Source organism: Rhinolophus ferrumequinum, chromosome 25, assembly GCF_004115265.2.
Source record: "Rhinolophus ferrumequinum isolate MPI-CBG mRhiFer1 chromosome 25, mRhiFer1_v1.p, whole genome shotgun sequence".
Classification (NCBI taxonomy): domain Eukaryota; kingdom Metazoa; phylum Chordata; class Mammalia; order Chiroptera; family Rhinolophidae; genus Rhinolophus; species Rhinolophus ferrumequinum.
Window position 1 is genome coordinate 35,065,914 of NC_046308.1, and position 23,631 is coordinate 35,089,544.

The 23,631-nt window shown below is 46.6% G+C and overlaps 1 protein-coding gene and 1 long non-coding RNA gene across 3 annotated transcripts in view; one reads left to right on the forward strand and one right to left on the reverse strand.

Moving 5' to 3' along the window:
• The window catches only part of B3GAT1 (beta-1,3-glucuronyltransferase 1), a 29,297-nt gene extending 28,751 nt beyond the window's left edge, over window positions 1-546 (reverse strand). The window contains exon 1 of one of the 2 annotated variants that reach the window (XM_033097557.1): window positions 393-546. The gene's annotated coding sequence lies outside the window, so the exon portion shown is untranslated. The remainder of the gene's footprint in view (window positions 1-392) is intronic. The other variant, XM_033097556.1, reaches the window with a different exon arrangement.
• A 225-nt stretch (window positions 547-771) lies between these two features.
• The window catches only part of LOC117017405 (uncharacterized), a 51,275-nt gene continuing 28,415 nt past the window's right edge, over window positions 772-23,631 (forward strand). The window contains exons 1-2 of the long non-coding RNA XR_004422076.1: window positions 772-900; window positions 4,915-5,012. This is a non-coding gene — a long non-coding RNA (uncharacterized LOC117017405). The remainder of the gene's footprint in view (window positions 901-4,914; window positions 5,013-23,631) is intronic.

Below are 23,631 nucleotides of genomic sequence, written 5' to 3' on the forward strand. Positions count from 1 at the left end.
GACAGTTGGGGTGCACAGGATGCTAGCCCCTGACTCCTGTGGGCCACCAGGAACCACCTGCTGAGGTGGAAATGCACAGGCCACCTAAGAGGCTGGGCCAGTTGTTACAAGCTGCTGAGAACCAGCTCTCCCCTTGATGCTGGGCCCGAGGAGGGCAGGCATCACCCAGGTTTTATTTCGCAGCCCCCCTCGGCGGCGGCAGGCAGCGCCTCCCAGTCCAGTCCGTTCCGGGCCCCCTTTCCAGCTGTCCCCGCTGCGCGCGCGCGCGCACACACACACACACACACACACACACACACAAATGGGAGGACATGGCGTGGGTACTGATGGGGACGCATAAAGGGGCTCTGTGAGCCGCGGCGGCGCCCGCGGGGGACGCGGGGGGCACTGACCTGCGGCGGCGAGTCCGAATCGTTCCCGACGCGGTCCATCGTGGGCGGCAGCCCCTACATCCCGGCCCCGGCGTCTCCAGGCTGCTGCCCTGGGCCGCGCGCTCCACCTTCCCCGGGGGCTCTCGGACTGCTGGCCCCCGAGGGCCACTTCATAGCCGCGGGGTCCGCGCACCCGCGCTCTCGCCGCCCCGGCCCCGCCCGGCCCCGCCGCCCGGCCGCGCTCCTCCTGGGCCCGGAGAGCCAGTGGCCGGAGCCTGGAGCGCGCGGGAGGCGCAGGCAAGGATCCCCGGGGGCTGGGGCTAGAGCCGGGAGGGGAGGCGCGGGGAGGGGTGCTTAGGGGTCCGGGCGCGTGGCCGGAGCCGAGCCGACCTGGCCAGCTCGGAGTCCCTCCGGCGGCGGCGGCTGCGCCGGTGCGGCCGCGGCTCTGACAGCGCTTTCTGCCCCGCCTCCACCCCCCACTCCCCGCCCCCGAGCGAGCGCGAGCTGCCGGCGGGACCCGCCGCTAATGGTCGGTACCAACCTCGCTAGCTAGGGCGGGGGGCGAGAGGAGGGAGGCCAGTAAGCACAACCCTGGGATTGGTATCACCTCCCCCAAGCCCCTCAACACCTTCCCCAGCGGAGGCAGCTCCAGCGTGAGGCGCGCGAGCGGGGACTGCGGGCGGGGGCCAAAGGCAGCCCGGGCCTCGGCTCTCGAGAGTTAAAGCTCGCCCGGCCCATTGCCTGCACCCCCATCCCACCCCGCCTCCATCCTGGCTGTTCCTGGCGCCCAGCTTGGCAGCCTTTCTCAAAGGGTGATTGTTTCCGGGCTGGGCAGTGGGGGGCGGTTCTGAGATGAGAGGAAGAGCTGGGGAGCAGGGAGGGTTCAGCTCCCTCCTTGGCTTCAGGCACCCCGCACTGGGAGATGGCTAGTGGGGACGTGTGGTACCTGCCAGCATGCAGAGGTACCTGTGTGGGCCTCAAAGGGTGATTGTTTCCGGGCTGGGCAGTGGGGGGCGGTTCTGAGATGAGAGGAAGAGCTGGGGAGCAGGGAGGGTTCAGCTCCCTCCTTGGCTTCAGGCACCCCGCACTGGGAGATGGCTAGTGGGGACGTGTGGTACCTGCCAGCATGCAGAGGTACCTGTGTGGGCGTGGAGATGGGAGTTCTTGGGCGCTGGACTGTAGGGCAGCCTCACCTGTAGGCACTGCTGCCTTGCCAAGGGCATGTCAACCTGCTGAGTGCCACCCTCAGCCCCCTCCTACAGTGCCCTGGACATTCCAAAGAGCTGCAGGAAGGCAATGCAGGAAGGCAGTGGGGTGGAGAGGGACCGGGAAAGGGCAATGGAGGCGCAGAGATGGAGCAAAAGGGCCCAGCAGGCTATCCAGGAATTTCCCAGGGCACCTTGAGCAAAGGAGTCCCTACATGTTCCAGGCCTGTATGTGCTGGGTGGATGGGGGCTGCGTGGCCAGGAGTCTCTGTGTATGCATCTATGTATATATAGGGTGCAGATATAGCCATGGCATGTAGCCATCTATGGTGATACTTCCAAATGCTCTTTTGTCAAGTTGCTAGAGACTCAGAAACCTTCCTCATAGGTGTTTTAAGGGTTTGCAACCCCCTGGCTGGTCCTCTTCCTGGACACCTGTTGTCAGGGCCACCCTGTGTCCTCTTCACATCCCCAGGAGGAGGCCAGCTCTTGTAGCTGGAATTCTGGTTCCAGCCAGCCAGGAGGATGTCAGTGCCTTTTAGTAACTGAAACTATCCCACAAGTTCTGATGCCTTTTCCCCTTACGCTGTGACCAAGTCTAGACCCACTGTCAGGTATTGCTGAGTCAAAGTAATACCACAAAGCAATGTGTTTCTATGTGCTGTGAGCTGATGCTGAGAACCACAGGAGCCCTTTCTCTTTTATCTTCTCTGCCCTGCTTAGTACCAAGCCAGGCCCTGCTCCTTCTACTGAGTAGCTGAGTATGTGTGGTGGGTGGGGGATGGGGTGAGGGTAGGGGCGGCGGCTTTAGAATCAGCCACTTTGGTAAATACCTTGAAGTGAGGAAGGAGCCCCACCATCCACACCATCCCACAAACATTTGACAATATAATTAATAATTACTGCTTCTAGGGACAGCTGTCCCTTCCTCTTACTCTCTCTTCCTTTCCTGTGTTCAGTAAACCTCTTTGCCAGCAAGGAAGTTCTCCCAAATATAACCTGAATACCTCCTACTACGGTGCAGGATCATTTCCTCATTCTCTTAATGAAGAATGAATTACAGCAAGCCCTACTCTGGTTTTTCCTTCCCCTATTTGAATAACCCTTGTTCCTTTAGACTCTGCGAAGAGAACCTTTGTCTCAGGAAAACCTGAGACCGTGTTTTCCTGGCCTTCAAATTCTGCTTCCCCCTAAGACTCCACACCAACTAGAGGGATGGGAACGGCAGGTGCAGGAAAGGGTAGGGCACAGAGCACAGAGAAGGGACCTGGTCATCAATTTTCATGGAGTACAAACTGCCTCTCTCTCTAGCTGAGCCAGCCACTCCAGGTCAAAAATCACCAAATGGTAGGGCAGAAATGACCTTGAAGAGTTTCTAGTTGCAACCCCTCATTTTACAAACAAGGAAACAGACCCTCAGAGGGACCATCAGCAGTGTATGTGTGTAGGGGTATGATGGAGTATGTGTGTAAGGGTATGATGGGATCCCACCCACTTCTCCATCAGTTTCCCCAGGACAGGGCATAACACCGGGTGGTGAGCTCAGGGGGAAGACAATGAGTAGGCCTGGGTTTGGGGTGAATTCTGAAGGCATTACCTTCTGTCATGGCCAGTCTCTTCAGTAGTAATAAAACCAGGGGTTGGACCGAATAGTTTTAAGTCCTGTCTGGTCCTGACAGGCTGTGGCCAGTTGAACCCTCTCTGCAGGTGTTCTCTGCTGCTCCTCCCTTCAAGTGCTTTCCCTTTACCTGATGGAAGGCTAACCAGATGGAACAGGAAGGGTGACAAGCTTCACCCTCACCATTCTTATAAGAACAATAGTGATAATCAAACCCCTTTCTAGGGACCCAACTTGCAATTTAGGTCGAGGCTCTGTTTACCAAATTTTTAAATATTAATTTTTAAAGCCAACTTAAAACAATAATGTGGGATTAAAATTAGCATGATAAGGCTCAGTGAAGAGAGAACAGCCTGCTATTAGTTTCAGTGGGAAGTTTTGGCATCACCCCAAGCACATGAACAAACACAGACACTTAAATAGCTATGTAAACACAAAACATGCACTCAGAGGCCAGTGCACATGCAAACACACACAATTGTACCTTCTTATGCCTTGCATGTACATATGCACGCATGCATGTGTGCACACCTGCACCTACCTGCACACTACAGACACGCATGTGCACACGCACACCATTCCCCAAAAGTGGTGGGCCATAACTACTTTCTTCCTACCCCTTTCCTCTGTCTTCCTGTTGGCCTCTGCAAGTCTGTGAAAAGCCTTTCCTTCCACATTCGGGATCTAGTACATACCCACGACTTAGCTCCTGCTCCAAACATCTGGAGCAGCCCTGGCTCTCTGTAAATGACCGATCTTCCCTTCCTCTCTCTTTCCCTGCCAGGGGTGAGCCCCTCTTCTCAGAGGCCCCCAAAGCCTAGCACCAAAATGTTTAGTATGCAAAGCATACTGTCCTCTAGGACAAGCCGTTATGTGTTTATTGTGTAGTTAAGCAGGACAGGAGCCCTGCCCCCACTCTTATCCTGGCCCAGCTCCCATAATCTGACTCCCATAAGGGTTCCATAAAACTGTCATCTGCAATGCAAAACCCACAGGACGTCTGAGAGGGTCTGCAGGTTTTCTCCAAATCACCTGTACCCTAATTTAATATGAATAACAATTAGTTACTCATCAGTTAATTGTTCCCCTTGTAGGTTCCCTCTGCCTGGGCCTCTCTTTCAGCAGGACCTTTGGTCTGCTCCTGATTTGTAATGATGCTTCCTTTTCTGACCAGCCCTTGCTTCTCAGCTCACCACCCCAGAGAGGTGACCTGAACTCAGCTGAGCTACTCCCTGCCTGTCTGGGATCCATTGCCTGTTGTAGCTGTCTAATTGCTGGGGCCATTTCTAGGCGCCCCACCATTTCAAGGGAGCCATTCCCTGCCCCTTGGAATGCACAGGAGTGGCTTTTCTGATGTTGAATGTAAAGTCCATGAAGACAGCCCCCCACTCCCAACAAACACACACAGCACATAGGCCTCTCTCTCACCAGACAGTGGCGGGAGAGCTGAAGGAGGGCAGGCAGGGTAAATTCACCAGGGCCCAGTCAAGCTTTGCAGTGTCTGACAGGGACGTATGAAATTCTCCTGCAATGGTTCTCACTGGCTGTGTGTGCGTGTGTTGTTTTGGGTGGTTGAACTCATGGCCCCTTCATTAGGAGGTGTCTGGTCAGAGCTTTAGATCTCGAACATTCTTGTTTCTCCATAACAAATTGGAAATGGTCCTTTGGTCACCAAGACCCTCAGCTCCCCCTCTCTTCTCCCTCACTCCCTCTTCAGCAGGGCCAGCATTTTTCCTGAGCTGCAGTAAGAAGGCTGATCCTGCCCCTCTCGAATCTCTTCATACACAGGAAGGTCTCAGCTGCATGGCTTTAGATCACGTAAGTCATATAATTTTTCTTTTGCTTTGTTTTTCCTGTAGCTGAGAGAGGCAATGAGAGTAGAGCTTTGTGACTTGGGGAACATCTCTCTGAGGCAAACCTGAGACCATTCTCTGTCCTCTTGGGGAAGTGAAAACAATCCAGGTTGCCCCTTGACCTTCCTAACTACTCCCCAACTATTCCCCAGAGCCCATTCTCCCCAAGTCCCTTTGGAGTCCCTTACAATCTGGGCCGGGGTCAGTTGCGGAGCAAACCCTACGGGCTCCGTCAGTTCCTCGGAGACCCTGTTCTGGCTCTGCTGCCCTATTCCTGTGTTCTCTCCTCATTCCCAGGCAGCTCAGGAAGTGAACTGCCCTTCTTCTCAGTCCCATCGCACTTTCTCTGGAGGCTGATATTCACGCGTGCATGCTTTTTACCAATTCAGCTAGTGAATACTATGCTGGGTATATGAGTTCCTGTTATAAGCCAGGCACTGTGCTGGGTACTAGAGATACAGCAGTAGTAATAGTAGTAACAAATATAGCAGTAAATAACAGCAATTAGAAAAGCTAACTTTGATTAGGCCCTTTATGTTCTAAGTCATATGTGTTAACTAATTTCATGTCATAGGGTGTTTATGAGGTACTGTTTATGATAAGATTCTATTAGAAATTCCATTTTATAGGTCAGGAATCTGGGGCATAGTATTTAGGTAATTTAATCAAGGTCACATGTGTAGTAAGTGACAAAGTTGGCATTTGATCCAGGACTCATGGTAGTCACCATCCGAGTATACCTCAGGTGCTTACGTGCTCGTATGTGTAATTGGCAAGCAAATCAACAGCGTAAACACAGATACTGAATGAGATGTAGGAAGAAATCAACATTGTGAATTCTGGTGAAGAGCTGGGGAGAATCCTGGGAGGGGCTCTTTACAGGGGAAGAGCAGGAAAACTTCTGTGAAGAGATCACTTTTGAGCTATGATTTGCAGGATGAGAAGGGCCAGCTGTGTGCAGAGTTGGAGAACAGGAGCCCAAGCTGAGGGAACAGCAGCAGGCAAAGTTGGGAACCAGCAAAATGCTCTGTGTATTTGAGAAACAAACATGAGGCAAGTGAGGCTGGACTCTGAAAAGCAGGGACAAAGTGGTGTGAAGTGAGATGAACATTCTCTTTTGGAGTTTGAGGATTCATGTGCCTGACTGACCTCCCACACTAGTGTCTTCTAGAGGGGAGCTGTTCAATAAATATGATGGATGTAGTCACTTAATTTCCTTCCTAGACTCCCCTCCATGACCAGGATGCTGGGCACATATCTTAGACTTTTGGGTGTTAGCAGAGTTTCTGCAGAAGTGACTTCGTGCCCCGGAGCTACTTTCACCCTTTGTTTTTGGAATTTGGAAGACATAAAGAAGAAGCTAGGAGTCTTCCTTAAATGGGGCTTTGATTTCATGCATTCATTCACTCATTCCACCTGATTTCTGAGAGCCTACTCTGTGCCAGGAGCTTTGCTATGTGCTAAAATAGAGAAAAGAAAGATCAGTCTCCTGCTTTCAGGCCAGTGGTCCTCTCAAGCTTGAGGTTTCTGTGTTTCATTTTTGCCATCTGCTTTTTCCCATGTGCTCTACTGGATTCTTCTGAAAGAAGCAAGAGATGGGCAGAGGGGTGGGTTTTCTGCGGGGAGACAGAGACCTTGGCAAGGGCTACTGCAGATGGCAAAAACCAGGAGAGGAGGGGAAGCAGTGGACAGTGGCCTCCAAATGCTCTTTGTCATCACCCAATATGCTGGATATAATGACTTTTTGGGGATGGGAGAGGAAGAAGAGACTATAACAGTTGCAGCTAAATTTCAGACTTAGAGTAGGAGAAGTATTGTGCTAAAAAGTTTGAGAAATCTTTTTTTGTGCTCATTGTATATCAGAAGCAGATCTCTCTCCTCCCTCCAAGAGTCTTCAGGCCTGTGTTTTTCTCTCTCTCTCTCTCTCTCTCTCTCTCTCTCTCTCTCTCCTTCTTTCCTCCCTTCCTTCCTTCCTTCTCTCTCTCTCTCTCTCTCTCTCTCTCTCTCTCTCTCTCTCCTTCTTTCCTCCCTTCCTTCCTTCCTTCTCTCTCTCTCTCTCTTCTCTCTCTCTCTCTCTCTCTCTCTCTCTCTCTCAATCTCTCTCTCTCTCTCTCTCTCTCCTCCTCTCTCTCTCTCTCCTTCTCTCTCTCTCTCAATCTCTCTCTCTCCCTCTCCCCCACTCTCTCTTTTTTCCTGGAGCCAAGAAGATGACAGAAGTTGGTAAGGGGAAGTTGTACTCAAAATTAGTGGGCCTTGATGTGATTTTCCCAGTCTGCATGTGGCCTGATCGATGTGTTTTGGCAGAATGGAAAAGAGAAAACTCATACTGAACCCTCCCTGACAGCCCCATGGATCATGGGGAACTGAAGAGGTTTAGGAACATTTCCCTACTGACTTTATGAAACAAGCAAGAGTCTGTCAAGATTTCCAGGAAGTGAGAAGGAGGAGGTATGGACATATGAATAGGGGTTGAATGTTAAGGACAAAGATTCTCCTCAGACTTTGGGGAGAAAAAAATGAAAGATCAGGCTCCTGATGATCTTTTAACAGCAAGGCCACTTGAAAACCTGGACACTGCTCAGCATCAGGCCCTTTGGTGAGATCCCAAAAATGGCAGTCCTGAGCTCCTGTCCAGATAATTAGCCCCAAGTCAGTGTGGTTGCTCACCAGGTGCCATGCCCTAGAGATGGCTGCACCCAGGCCTGAAACTGAGAAAACTACATTTTATCTTAAGGCTACTTCCTGGCTGCATGCATTCAGGGTCGCTGTAAAGGAGCTGGTGATCCATCCTCCCATTGTCTAGTGATGGATAAATGTTCTAAGGAGTTAGGGAGAGCTCTAATAGGACCCTTTGGGTTAGAGCACACATCTGACAGTTCTAATTCTCCAGCTCTGTTTTCTGCAAATGGATGGTCAATTTGGGCTTTTTGGTCTCTAATCCCTCATTCAGCAAAGCAAACACCCTAAATCCTCCATAATGTAGGTTTTACAGTCTCAGATATACATGTCTATGTTTCAGCACCGAGGCCAGCGCCACGCATGCATGGCGTATGTTCTCGCATTTGGACATAAGCAATACCAGGCCTATGGAATCCCAGCTTGCGGTTGGCAGGAGGGCATCCTATTGTGTCAGCCATGCCGACACCCACATAGATCCCTGTTTCCAGGCCCTGTAGCTCTGTGTCTTTGAAAAAGACAGGCTATTCTTTAAAGTGACAGCTAGATGAGGCATAGGAGTAGGAGCAGGTATTCAGGGGAGGATTGGAGAAGGTTAAGAGAGACCATGTTTGAAATGATAGGTTTGAGCTAGGTCAGGGATAGCAAATCAATTTTATTTTGCATGCTAATTTCAGTAAATTGTGGGTGTGTGAAGTGATGTGTGAAGTGTTCTGAAGCCGTGTCTGTGGTGAGCAGTACAGAGTGTCATGACCCATTAGTGATATTTGCCTTGAGTGGGTGGTAGGATAGTGATTTCTGCTAACTAGGTGATATCTGAGATCCTTGTAACTTCTAGGATTATATGTCTTTAAAAATTAGTGGTTCCATCTGTTCTCTTCTTCCAGTTCATTTTTTTCTTTAAATTCATTCATTTGTTCACTCATTCATCTGACATTTATCGAGTGCCTACGAGGTCTTGTTACTGGGCAGTACATTTTACTTACCCTACTTTCAGTAAACTTACAGTCTAATAAGGAAAAGGGACAACTAAAGAGGTACAATATAGTGGGATAAAAACAGTGTTCTGTGGAATTGATGACATGTTCTTGGTGTAATGAAGGTATGATGAAATCCTGGCACAATGGGCCACCCAAATAAAATTACAACCCTCTCTACATGTTTATGGCCCAACTAGCAGAACTTACAAGTTAGCTTTCCATGACTTAGTGCTGAAGTCTGGATCATCAGTTTGCTGGCAAGTCCATCTTGTTAAGTGACATTTGCCTATTGATGTAGCTAGGGCAATCTCAGAGCCCTGTGGTAGGCCGGGCCTGGCTGTGGTCACACACAGGCCACCTGATACCATGTTTCCCTGAAAATAAGACCTTGCTGGACAATCAGCTCTAATGCGTCTTTTGGAGCAAAAATTAATATAAGACCTGGTCTTATTTTGCTATAATTTAAAACCGGGTCTTTATAATATAATATAATATAATATAATATAATATAATATAATATAATATAATACAATACAATATAATCCCGGGTCTTATATTAATTTTTGCTCCAAAAGACGCATTACAGTTGATTGTCCGGCTACGTCTTATTTTGGGGGAAACATGGTAGAACTCCGTGGTTGCTGTAAAGAAAGTCTCAAGATATCCCCAATTTGAAACTACCGTTAAAGCACCCACTGTTTTTTTTGGAGGGAGGTGTTAGAATGTCCACATTCTAGATTAAAGATTAAGGGAAAGTATGAGAGTGTCTTGGCAATGAAAAATTTGGGAGGACCACCAGAGGTACTAAGACAGGCCATTTGTAATGATCTTTCTCCTTATTCTCTGGTAAATCACACTCATCTTTGTGAATCTCAGCAGATTTGTTTGTGATAAACTTAGGCAATGGGCAAGTGGACGTTTTAGCTTTATAGCTGAGCACACGGAGGTCCATTGTATGGCCACTGGCCCTCCTGCATGCTCTGATTCTCTGCAAGCCTGGACAGTCAGGACATTACAATGGTCAGGGGGTCTCCTGAGGTTGAGGCTGAAACTCTATTGATTCATCCCAGTGGTAAACAGCAAATCTCTCTGCCTCTCTTGAAGTTCCCACAATTAAACAGGCAGAGAAATGTATTTCATAAAATATGCATATTGTTTTCTTTGTACAGAAGCATTTTAATCTTTCTTAGCTCATAGCCAAGATGAGCAGTGGGAGGAGCAATCTTTCACTGCACATTAAAGTCAGGTACCGGCCAACAGTATCTTCTGGGGTGAAGGCCTGTCATCATCATCATCATCACCATCAGACTATCTTCTTTATTAAATCAGCTCTTTCACCTAGTGCAGTGTTTGGTACATGCAGATGCCTAATGAATATCAGATGTTATAAATGTTTATTAAAATGAATGAATTGAATAAATGATGTTTCACATAAATTATGTTGTTTATTCCTAAATATAACCCCATGAGATGGGTGGGGGTATAATCCCAATTATATATAAGGAAACTGAAGTAGAGATGGGTGCCTTGTCTTGACCTAGCCCTGTTTTGAGGTCTGACCTCACAGAAGTGATTGTCCTGCTCTGGTCAGTTTTCCTCCTTGGACAGAATCTGATGACCAGCCTCCCTGCCCCTGCCTCCCCTTTGGCCCTGGCTGGTGCCTTTGCTGGGGGCTGAATGCAGCCCTTAACCCATTTTGTTCCTGTGTTCTATCAGACTAACCTCACTCCCACGGATAATGGCTCCTCATCAGCACAAGAACCTAAGGAGCAAATTCTCTATTATTGGATAGAGCTGACATGCAAGAACAATTAGACTAAATTGATTGTATTTTCCAAATCATCACCCAGCTTCTAATTCTATCTATGAGATGGACTAATTTGAACCAGAATTAGCTTCTAAATTGAGAATCCAAGCCCTTGAAGAGGAAGGGGAAAAAAGGTCTTTGTGCAGTCCAGGAGGAAAGGCAGTTTATAGGCCTGCAATAGGCTCAGTGGCTCTCCCAGAAAATGTCTCTGGGTGAGGAGCAACTAACGTACAATCAGGGTGGGCCTCTGTCACTTTTCTCTGCCCAGCTCTGCACCCGTCCACCATCACAGTTGTATTTGCTAGTGGTATCTCAAACCAGCTGAGCAGAGTAGTGGGCTTGCATTCTGCCTCTACTGACCATGTGTTAATGAGCAGGGGTAGAATTTAATAACCGTGTACCTCAGAGTTACAAGGAACCACAGGTCATCCATCCAATCTGCTACAGGATACTCCAGGAGCACCCTCAGAGGTGCCTATCCTATTTCTGTTTTAACCCAATGCCAGTGGCCCCTTTGCCTTTTAAAACATCCCATTCTATCTTTGCTTTGTTCCCTAAGTTAGAAAGTTCTTTGTATTGAAACTGAAAACTGCTTCCCTTTAACTCTTTGAGCTATGTTCTCTCAAACTTTGAGCAGAGCCCCTCAAACTTTAAAGTACTTAGGAATCTCCTGATTCTGATTAGGATCTGATTAAAATGTAGGTTCTGATTCAGTCAGCCCTAGAGCCTGCATTTCTAAAATGTTCTAAGGTTATGCTGATGCCCTGGGTCCACTAAGCTCACTTTGAGTAGTGAAGGCTCATGGACACAAGAGAGGATACAGGTTTGAAGTAATGTCCATCTTTTGATTTTTCTTCACCAAGATAAAACTCTGATGTACCATTAAATTAATAGTAAACATGTTTTATAAATTCATAGACTGTCAAGTCTGGAAGACACCCTCTCCTTCCAAAAGAGATCTTGTCCTTTTTTTTTTTTTTTAAATTTACAAATGAGGAAACTGAAGCCTAAGAAGAGCCAGAGATTTGTCTAACACCACAAGGTTGGCAGAGCTGAGAATAGCTGGAATTAAGGTTTACTGAGCCAGGATCTTTTTCTTTTAAACTGTGCTGTCTGTAGATATTGGAAGTGAGAGGAGCAGATAAAAGAAGGTGATCAAATGTGGTCCCCAGCTGCATGGGAAGCAGAAGCCCAGAAAAGGTGGTCCTCTCATTGATGCCCGACGGGGTTCAGAATAGTATAGGGTTTAGTAGCTACTAAACCACCTGCCAGGAAAAGCAGGATGGAGCAGGAGAGATGTGTGTAAGGGAGAAGTCAACAATTAAGAGAGTGGGCAAATACCCATGGAGCGACAAGACGAGAAGAATCCCAGGCTATTAGGGACTCCTGTTGAATAAGTAAAAATACTGAAGGCAGAGGGAAGAAAGAAAGGATTGGATCCCTTAACCTATACCGGAGAACATGGGCACCCTTCCTTCCCATTCCCACAATACTTGTCCCTTCTCCCTACACAGTACTTACCCTTCTGTGCAATATTTCCTATTTATTGATACAACAAATATCTTGAGGGTGAAAACCATGATGTGCTAACAATTGCTTTCCAAACCTAACTCAGGGCCTGGCATACAGTAGGTAGTTAATGCATATTTTTTGAATGCATGAATGCTTGAATAAATAATTAGAAGTAGGAAGTCAAACTCTAGGAATGGATAGCTTAAAAAAGAAAATTTGATTACTATAGACATACGAAAAATATCTAGAGAGAAAAAGGTGGTAACTAAACCTGGGGTAATCAAGAAGGCTTCATGGCTTTTGGGTATGATTGATGAAGGAAACTGAGGAATCAAGGATAACTCCTAGGTTTGCATATCAAAGAAGTAGGGGAATAATGGGTGGAGAATCAGATTTCTTGGAAGAAACTACGAGGTCTGTTTTGGACCTTAAGTTTGAGATGAATATTAGATATTTGAGGGAAGATTCTGAGTAGACAGTTGGATATGGCTCCTCTCCCTGGATCCAGAGAAGCTGCTAGGGACTACAGGGATGGAAAGGGACTCATGCCACCCCATGCAGTGAGAGAGTACTACCCTAGGATCACGGGGGTGGAAGCACAGAGCTTTCCTTCTGGAGCCTCAATGGAGGACTGATAGCTCATCACCAGGGGCCACTGCACAGGGACCCCCAAGGGCTTGAAAGGCCCACAGGGTAAACATGGGGCCTTGGAAATGGGAACCTGAAACACACCTGAGGGAACCCTTCAGCATGAGAGAAAGAAAACTCAGAACACCCAAAATAGGTGGCTCTATTAGAGGACACAGAGGAAAACTAGCAAGTGTAACTACAAAACCAGAGCACTGAGGGTGATGAAACCACAGCGTAATGGAAACTTTCTGGAATTAAAAGTCCTGTGAGGTGAAAGATTCAGTAGCTGAATTAAAAAAGAAAATAGCATTTTTAGCAAAATAGCAAAATTTACTGAGAAGTAAATTAGTGGCTTAAAAAATAAAGTGGAAAAATAATCTCAAATATGGGGCAAAAAATTAAAAATTGGAAATTATGAGGAGAAAAGAGATAAGATATTTGGAGGACAGATTCTGGAGACTTCACATGTAAATAGCAAGAAGTCTAGAAGGAGAAAAAGGAACAAATGGAGAAGCAATAAATAAAAAAATAATACAGGAAAAATTTCTTGGTTTGTCAAAAAACTTGTGTCTAGGGATTGAAAAACTCATTGGGTTCTAGGTGAAACTGACAGAAATCTCCCACCTGGGCATATATTAGGAAGAGTGAAGAAATATGTCTTCATCTTCACGACATCTCCCTCATTCTAGAGAGATGAGTGTCTTTATCTAAATATATCATCACCCTTAACACTGGTCCTCAGAAGAAATTTGGGGGACTCTAGTTCAACAGGTCTCATCATTAGGAGGACGATGTGATGGGAAAAGGGAATGGCTTTAGACCACACTCCTGTTGTGACCACACCCCTAGATCCACAGAAACATTTAAGGAATCAAATCCCAGGTGCACAATGAAGAAGGTGGACTAGGAACCAGTGTCTGGGTTTAGGCCTAGATTTGGTGGACTGAGGGAAATGGGCACATTACAGACACTTGGGCTTGTCTTCAGCTATCTTGCACACTCACCCTCAGATGCATGGGTGCCAGCATCTCTGAGTGGCCTAGTAAGAGGGCACAGTGCTGTGGGCAAGGCTTGGTTAAGAGTGGAGCCATGATTCTATACTGCTTGCTTAGCATGGTTAAAGTATTGCATCAGCATCAATTTATGTCTTCCCCAAGATTAAGGAACCAGGAAGAGCTCTTTGGAACAAAATGTGTGGAGACTATGACAAATTCATCAAACAGAACAGGCCCTTACAAAAAGCACTGGGACTTGGGACACCTGAGGGTGATATAACTGCTGATCAGCCCAGATCTATACATTCTCGCAGCCCAAATGATTAAGAGTATTTAGGAGCAGGGTGTGATGTTAACTGGGGATGGGATGTTGGAGCTGTGTGCCACAGTGATAGGTTTTGGAGGAACAGGGCCCATATGGCTGGGGCAGTGAGATATCTCAATGGGATCTCTTCAGCAGGAAGACTTGGGTCTGCCAAAGGGTGGCTCCCTGTTGTGTTCTCTACTGTTTTGAGAGCAGGACAGTAGGCAGGGAGTAGATGGATAAGTAGAAGCAGTGTCACACAATCCAGCTCATGACACTGATTTGGAGAACCTGTCAGAATGTAGAGGTCATCTGGTCTACTAGTCTCCCCAACCTTTTGGACTTGTGTTGACTAATAGTCATGTTAGCTAATGTGCACATCATCTCATGTAGTTTTGAAATCACTGCAAAACATGTTATCTCCTTATTATGATTATGTTGTATTCTTGCGATACTTCCATGAGGTAGGTAGGGGCAAGGATTACTATGTGCCCACTTTGTAGATAGAACAATTGAGAATTGAGGCTCTTTTACAGATGAAGAAAATAAAAAACTGTGAGGATCAGTTGGCCCCTCTTTGTCATCCCTCCCTGAATCTATATCCTGTCGTAGTCTTATTGTAGGCAGTGTGTAGTTCCCTATTCTTTGACTCTGGGCCTGTCTATGTAACTTACTTTGGACGTTGGAATGAGATGGAAGTAACAGCAAGCCATTCTGAGGCCAAGCCTCAAGGGACCTTGTAGATCTCTGTCCTTTCCCACCTTTGCCATGGCTATGAGATGAGTTTTGCCCCTCAGCCTGAACCCCAGAATAAACGTTTGTGGAACAGACCCCCAACACTTGCAGACCTACAGCTTGAACCTGAATAGCCTCCATTGGCCTGCTGATCTGTTGTTTTAAGCCACTGAGGTTTTGTGGGGTTGTTTTCATTATGCAGAATTATTAGTGCAATAGCTTACTGATGCTCTTAGAGACAATGTGTTCTAAGTATTTCCTCAACTTTTGTGTATAAAAGTATCACTGAGGTTCCTGCGAAAACAGTCTCCTAGGACCCCAGGAGATTTTGATTTACTAATTCTAGAGAGGGCCCCAGGAACCTTCATTTTAAATTTGTGCTTCGTGGTTCTGTGACAGATTGTTTGTCTATTACACATTGAATGGAAAAGCGATACTATTTATCTCAGAGGCTGGCAGGTGGGAGTGTCAGAAGATGTTTTCAAACCCAGGACTTTTGGCTCTCAGTCCAAATATTTCACCCTAAAGCTCAGCTTCAATGATATGTGGTATGTGTGTATGTGTATGTGTTGAAGGCATGTGTGTGGTACAGGCTATTCTTATTGCAACTTGGGACCCTACTCTGTGAGCTGTGAATGGTGTAGTTCTAATCTAGCAAAGTGTTCCAGGAACTTGGTTAATGCTGCGCTCTGAATTGCTGGCAGCTGCAGGCTTCTTGAAAAGGGCTGCCCTTCCCTACACAGGCGCAGGCGTGTGCGCGCGCGCGCACACACACGAAAGATGGTACTTTTCTTTCAGCAGAGATCAAATTGGCCTCCTTGTTGCCAGCTCATAGCAGATGTTTATTTGTTGTTTTCATGTTTTCCACTGTTGTGATGAGGTTTGCTTCCTTTTCCTTTAACTGAATTACGTGTCATTTAGCTCTTCAGTGCAAACTGCAGAGTGAGCGGGATCTGTCTGTCATGTGGGGCTTTCAGTTTCTTCTCTACAATCCAATTAGACCAGCGGAGCCACCACACACTGAGACCCTGCCGCCTCTCACAAGGAAAAGACCAGAAGTACAAGGTGTGCCTTTGGCTAAGCCTGACATTCCCCATCTTTTTACCTTACTAGGGGTACAGCTCTGGACCTAGGACCAGGCAGGAAGCCAGGGTTGCTGAGAGGTTCATATTCTCTCTTTCACACATGTCCTCAGGCCCACATTCTGTGAGTATGCAGGAAGGCGGGAACCAGATCTGGTTTGCCTTTGCTTATGTACCCAGTGGCCACATTGCTTTGGCCCATGTTAGCTGACTTGAAAAGAGCTTGACTTGAGTACAAGGGAGAGAGAATGGAAACAAATTTACAAGAGAGCCTGTGAACCCACAGAGATGGCTGGAGGCAGTGGCATGGAAAGAATGTTTTCAGAACCTTCCTTTTATCTCTTGGGACCAAGGTTCTATCGACAATGACCTTGAAAAGACCAGCGAATGTCACCATTGGTCAAATGTCCCTTCTATTTTCCTACTGCTGAGCCCCTGCTCTTTAGTCGTGCTCCTGTCTCCAAGCAGGATCACACCTAGACCATCTCTATCACCCCAGTGGGTCTAGAGGAATCATTGTTACCTTTATAAGTGATTGCATTGCTGTATGACCACTAGCAATCACTTCCCCTCTATGAACTTGAGTCTTTGTAACTCTGAAATGGGGTGGTTGAGCTAGATGAGTTAGGTCTAAGATTTTGTTAATTCTAAATGTCTTTGATTTGCATGTGGCTGTGTCTAAACTTAGTTATTTCGTAGTAATTCTGCAGTGAATTAGTTTCATTGTCAGATAGCGCAATAGTGAGAAATAACCTTGAACCTCAGGTAAATTAGGCATGGTAATGGCCTTGATAACACTCAAAGGGCACTGGGCAAACTCTGGACCTGAGATTTCTTAGACCTGAGGTTTACTTGGCAGTAAGAACACCTGGAGATGGTGGGGTCAATAGACTGGGCAGAGCCAGGCAGCCGAGGGCAGCAATCAGAGCAGGTTATAGCAGTGGGAAGCCAGCCACATGGGTTGCAGAGGCCATGGGAAGTTAAGGCAGACTAAAAGCTTGGCAGGTCAGGGAGCTTGGCATGGAGGAGCCCAGAAGGTCAGGCTGGCAGGCAGCTGATACAGAAAGTCTGGTAACCGGAGAAGGGGACCTACTACATGGACTGAAGTTTCCTAGACTGTGGAAGGGACGGGGTAAAGAGCAGGGGTGCCAGCCCTAGAAGAAAGTAAGTGCTGAGTAGGGACCAGACAGGGAGCATGAAGCATGAGCTGCTGCTGAGTAGGTAACGCACAGGGCATGCAGGTTCTCACACACCCTTCCCCAGGGCTGCTTGTGTGATGTAAGCATCTTTAGCTGCGGCACCTCACACACTCCACATGGGAAGGCCAAGCTCACTTTGTCTTTCCTGGATGTTTATTAGGCAGTAGTCCTGTTGGGTGAGGCATTGGGTGGGGCTCAGCAGGGGGCAGTGGACACCCTGGTCCCTGCCCTTCCCTGCATGCAGTACATCAGAAGGGACAGTGGAGTGCAGCTATAAGCCACGAGCCTGGAGGGCTTATGGGCCAATGACAACTCTGTTCTGGACATCCGACCAGCTCTTCCTGAGCTCCTCCCAAGTAAATTGCAGCTCTTCACAGCAGGATTAACTGATGCTTTTAATAATAATGCAAGAAGATTTTATGTTTTCTTCCCAATTAAACCCCTATGAAGAAATAAACCCACACCTGAATTCTAAACAAAGGCATGCCATTTCTGAGAAGCGGCAAGCAAATGTTCTCTTTTTACAGTAGGAAAGGAAGGAGACATACACCCAGGGAGGCTCTCCCAGGTGCTCTGTGCTTCCAAGTGTCAGCACGACCTTTCAGGTAGGCATTTTCTCACTAGTTAACAATGGATGAGGAAACCGAGGGTCAGAGAAGCTAAAGCACTTGGTTGAGGACATACAGCTACGGTGGGAGGGCAATAGGTCCCATGTCTTTCTGGTTTAAGCCATCTGGATCAGTGGGAGAACATTATCTCACATCCTGGCCCTTTCATTCCACCAGAAGTCTTCCTCTTCCTGTGACATGTCCCCTTGCGTGGCTGCCAGCTCTGCTTGGCTCTCCAATTCCACTGAGGAGACCAGATGTGGGTATAAGAGCCAGAAAGATTCTTAGAGATCATCCAGTCCAGTGGTTTACACGCTTGATTTTTCCAAACAAAACTGTATGATGAGCTCCAGTATTTAGAATAGATAAAAGAGTTGCTCTTCTTGCTTCGGGGGAGGTGAAGCCTTGGGGGCTGGTGGAGCAAGACAGGATGGGTTGGGTGCAGGGCTTGAAGACCCCACATGTGACTTCCTAAGCACAAAGGGGAGCTCTAGGGCTCCTCAGAACATGCTGAAAATCTGTCAACATGCCCAATGCCCCCATTTTATGGATGTGGAGACTGAGGTGCGAGATGATTTGCCCAAGGTTGCCCAGTGTCTGAGAGTTCTGAACAGATTCCAAATCTCCTGGCTTCCAGTTCTCTGTCTTTTAGTGGGTCAAACTACTAAGTCTGGCCATTTGAGATGGGATATGAGGAACTTTCTTTTCTTTTCAGACCCCCTGGGGCATTGGGCAGGCGAATCTGAATCTGTAGCCTATCGTGGCCCCTGCAGCAGGATTGCCCAGGACTTAGAATTAGCTGCCAGCACATGAACTTGCAAAGAACTTTATCAGCTTTGCTTAGGATTGTTTTTTTATCCAACCCAAAGCACAATGAAGCTAATTGACACCACCCCCACTCCACCCCCACAAGAAGCCTTTTCCTGGTATAGTTATAAGTGCTGGGTTTTATAACTCTTGTTGATTTCTCATGATTGTATTCATTTTAATAAAATGGATTCCTTAAATGGGGTGCCATGTGCTATTTAATTTTTATCCTTATTTTCCAGTTTTGTTTTAGAAAATGTAGTTGCTGTAGGTAGAAGTAGTCAAAATTTAGGCAAAATCAGGGCCTCTGCCCCCACTGTGGGATGGCATTCCAGGGTCAGGGGGTGTCTTACTGCTGAAGTGCCCACTTTCCTGGTAGTTCTTTATTCCTGTTCTCAGTGCCACTAAGCTTCACTTCCCTACCTCCGCCCTCAACCTGAAGTCAGCCTGCCGCAGACCTCAGCACATGGACCTTTGGTGGAGTTCAGGTCTGTTTAAAGGTGTTTCTCGCTGAGTGCCTGTTATGAGCCAGGCACCGGAGGCACAGATATGAATAAGACACAGTGTGCCCTAGAAGAGCTTACATTCCTGTGGGGGAGAGGACATGCAAACAATACGATGTGGTAACTTCTGGGGGAGAGGGTTCTGGGCACCTCAAGCTGAGTGTTGAAGGAGAACAAGGAGCTCTGTGGAAGAGGCACTGGGAGAAGCCATCCTACGCATAAGAATGGCAGGTGCCCAGGGACCTAAGGAGCATGTTGTCTACATTTAATTTTTCTCAGAGAGTCAGGGAGTGTATCTGAATCCTCTGATCCTATTTTCTTGGAAAATAACATTGCAGTGAAGGAAAACCACTGTAGAAGAGTCCTGTGGTTCCAGCCCAGAGGCATATGTCCAGCTGTGAGAGGTAAAGTCAAGCCAGAAAATAGCTTATCTTCTGGCTGCCCAGTGATGGAGAACACCCCCGGGGAAGGTTAACACAGAACATCATCATTAGCTTCAGCAGGCAGAAGGCTCCTCTCTGAGACCCAGGCTGCCTGCTGGATCTGCGCTAATGCTGGGAATTGTGTGCCAGTTGCCATGAAGCTGCCCCACAAGCAGCCACACTGCAATTGCAGGTTCCGTGGGATTCTTGCAGCAGTGCCCTTCTTCTCCATTCTTTAAAAGCTGGAGTATTATCTAACCTTTCCGTGGAATTTTCTCAGTGGGTACAGAACATTCTACTGATCCCTTATTTGCTGTGGACATTGTCATTTCCATTTCACTGGGGAGGAAGGGAAGGAAGACTCAAGAGAGGATCAAATTTACATTGTTACTATGTGGAGAGCTGGGGTTGGAATTTTTTTTTCCCCCACATCTCTTTCTAGTTTATCTCTGCTTCTGGGTTGGGGGAAGGAAAGGAAGAAAATAACATTTATTGATGGCCTATTACGCTAACTCAATAATACCGATGCTATACTCGTATGTGAAGAAACTAAGGCTCAGAGAACTTAAACAACGTGTCCCCAGTTACACAGCTGCTGATATGTGGCTGCAGAACTAACTGCACTTTCACTGTGATGACCCAGTTACTTCTGGCCCTGGGATAGGGCTGGGTTCCTTATTGATTGTATCTCTGTGGGTTCAGACACTGTGTGTCATGCGGGGCGGCCTGTGGGGTCTCTAGTCCCGCTCCCCACATAAGAACGCAGGATATTGTCGTGCGGGGGATCCTGCTCGCTGCGCCATGTGTCATGCAGGGTGTCAGGCGGGGTCTCTGCTCCCGCTCCCCACATAAGAACGCAGGACATGGTGAGGCCAAACAGGAACACCCACGGAGCCATAGATAGGGGAGTCATGCCACTATATTCTCGCTGGCAGCTGGGTTGGAGACACAGGAAACAGGAGCCACACTGCTCGCAACCCTCACTGTGCCGCTTGCAGGCGCAGCCACCATCGTCTTGCTAGCCCCCATTTGCTGCTAGCGTAGCCACAGCAGTTATATTAGTGCCCAATGGCTCACTGGTTACAGAGGACGGCCAACTAGCCAGTCGATGGCCATTTACTACCTGAGCCAGCACCTTTCCATGTGAGGCCAAGAGCCTGGAAACTCCACTCCTGGCTCTGTCCCCACACTGTGTAACTCCCTTAGGCCTGTACAGTTGAGTCTTGCAGGGGAGTCTGCTATTTTGTGTGTCTGTGTCGTGCGGGGCGGCCTGCGGGTTCTCAGCTCCCGCTCCCCACATAAGAATGCAGGATGTGGCGAGGCCAAAAAGGAACACCCATGGAGCCATAGGTAGGGGAATCATACCACTATAGTCTCACTGGAGGCTGGATTCACACGACATGTGACCTGCTGTTCGCTTTTCTGCCAACCGACCGACTCCCCTCGACTCGACTCCCCAGCGCAGTTGCGGCAGTTATATTAGTGGCCAATGGCTCACTGGTTACAGCTGACGGCCAACTAGCCACAGCTGATGGCCATCTACTACCCAAGCCAGCACCTTTCCACGTGAGGCCGAGAGCCTGGAAACTGCACTCCTGGCTCTGTCCCCACAGTTTGTTTAAGCCAGGGCCACACTTGGTGGGCCCTCTGCAAAGCTTTGTCTGGTTGGGTTGGTGGGTGTCTCAGAATTAGAACTCACCTCGGCAGCAGTGAGGACCTGGAGAATGGGCCCTTGTCCTAGATGTCACTAAAAGTCACTGAGGATCTGACTGTAGTCTTTGGGGGTCTGGAGGGTTACCCCAGAAACTGCGAGCCTGCCCACAGTGTCCACAGCACTCTGTACCCTCAACTACTGCCGTCCTTCAATAATAAGTTGTCTCTCTGCCTGCTCCTCCCAGAATCTCCTGAGACCTGTGGCTTTGGTTGTCCCTTCAGGACCCATTCCACTGGCCATAGAGGAAAGGAGGCTGGCCAGACCATTGTTATCCAGCCTTGATCCTGAAGACCAATGGCCAATGGAAGGATGCTCAGACCCCTGAACCCACACTCTGCTTCAGTATGGGGCAAAGGACCTAGGAATCGGATATAGTGCCTTGTAGGTGGTTTGACCCTAAAGGTCATAGAGAGTATTGCTGAAGTTAAATTGTATTTTGTGTAATTAGAGTTAGGGGCCAGTGAATGCGTTCTTCCAAATTTTGCTAATCGGTAAGCAAATGAGACACAGTAGTTTGCAAATTAGCAAGTAGAATCTCAGAGAACAAAAGGAGTTTCAGGACTACCTCATCCAACCTGTTCACTTCACAGATGCAAACACCAAGGCTCATGGAGGGGGGAAGTAATGGATATCTCTGGTGATGCAGCTGGTAGGCAGCAGAACTGAGACTGGGTTCATGGTTACGGGCGCTTTCTTTTTAATTATGCCATGATGTGGCTACTTTCTACATCTTATTTCTCATCTTCATTTTGGCCCAATTTACCAAATTATTTCAGATCAAAATGTTCATTTGGGCTGTGAATGAGCTGAATAATTGCTGTGTGGTTCTCATTCGGAGAGCCCCTCAGCTACACAGAGCCCTTAAAGCAGCATGGGAAGAAACCTGCCCTGAGCCCTTTGCCTCCAGGGGAGAGAGGCCCGCCAGAAAGGCTGCGTGCTCCCTGGAGTGGTAGCACACACCCTTGCCTGCCCTCATGTCCTACCAAACAAAACACAGCACGTACAGGAAGAGCCTTAATAAAAACAGAAAAGGAGAAAACTGGGTATCATAAAGATATCAGTTATTCCCACATTTAACTCATAGGTTCAAGTTTTCCTCAAACTCTGATTTTTTTTTCCCAGGGGGAGGGGAAGACTTGACAAAATAATTTTTAAGTTCATTTGGAACTTACAGGTGAAACTAGCTAAGAATTATGATAAAGATGTAGAATGAGGGGCGTTTGTTTAACTATAAATTAGAACATATCATAAATCATTGTTAATCAAGTAGTAGTTAAGGAAGAGAAGAAAGATTTACAGCACAAGATAACCCAGATGAGGGCCCTTAATATAATATAGACGGTATGGCCTCTCAGTGTGGGAAGGGGTGGGTAATAGTATAAATAAATGCTGTTGGGGAAAATGGCTTACTATTTGGGAAAAATAAGCAGTTTAGAACCTCACTTTATACAAATATATTAAAAAGGGATATATGTTAATGTAAAAAATCAAACCATATTGAAATTAGAAGAAAATTTAAGTCTGCGCTTGTGCTCTAGGCATAAGTGTGATGGGATAAATAATAATTGATGTGATTATATTAAAAAATTCTGTATATCAAAAGTATTCTATAACAAAAAGGCAAATGTAGTAAAAAAAAATGTTATGGCTATAAAAACAAAGAATGAATTATCTGTAGAGCCCATGCCTATATTTGTAAGAAAAAATATTAAAACCTCAATAAGAAAATAGATAAAGTGAGTTGATAAAAATAAAAATAGATAAAGATCATAAATGAGTAGGTTGAAATACAAATGACTAAAACATATAAAAATGTTAATTCTCCTAGGAATCAGATAAATGAAAATTAACAAAAATGATATATTAATTTTACCTACCAAATTAGTGAAGATTTCAAAAATACTTTTGATGTACAAAAGCATACTACTAGTAGACTTCTCATGTGCTGATTGCTGATGGGAGAATAAATGGTACTACCTTAACCTAAAACAGTATGAATACATGTAATAACCCTTTATATACATATGTTCAAACATTTTGATTAAATAATTCTCCTTTGTGTTTGAGTTTAATGATAAGGATGTTCATCACAGTGTTGTTTATTAGAATCTCAACCCAAAATGGCCATTTGTTCTTTAAATCATTTAATCAACAGATATAAAGATCTGTTATGTTCTAAATACTGTATTAGATATTGGGGACATATTGATGAATAGAAAGTACATGGTGGATGCCCTTTGTGAAACTTATAATTTACTGGGGAAGAAAAGAAGTTAACAATTAACGTTCATCATCACAAGAAAAAAATGTACTTGTGAGGTGATGAATGTTGACTAAACTTATTGTGGTAATCTTTTCACAATATATGCTTATATCAAATCACTATGTTGTACACCTAAAACCAGCACAATGTTATATGTCAATTGTTTCTCAATAAAACTGGAAAAAAAGGAAAACAAGGAACTGTTCAACAATTATGGTATAGTATGATATATCCTTACAATAAAATGTTATGTGTCATTAAATGTGATGTCTATAAGTATTGACATCATCTATCCATACATCCAACAAATATCCATTGAATACCTAATATGCACCAGGAACTATGCT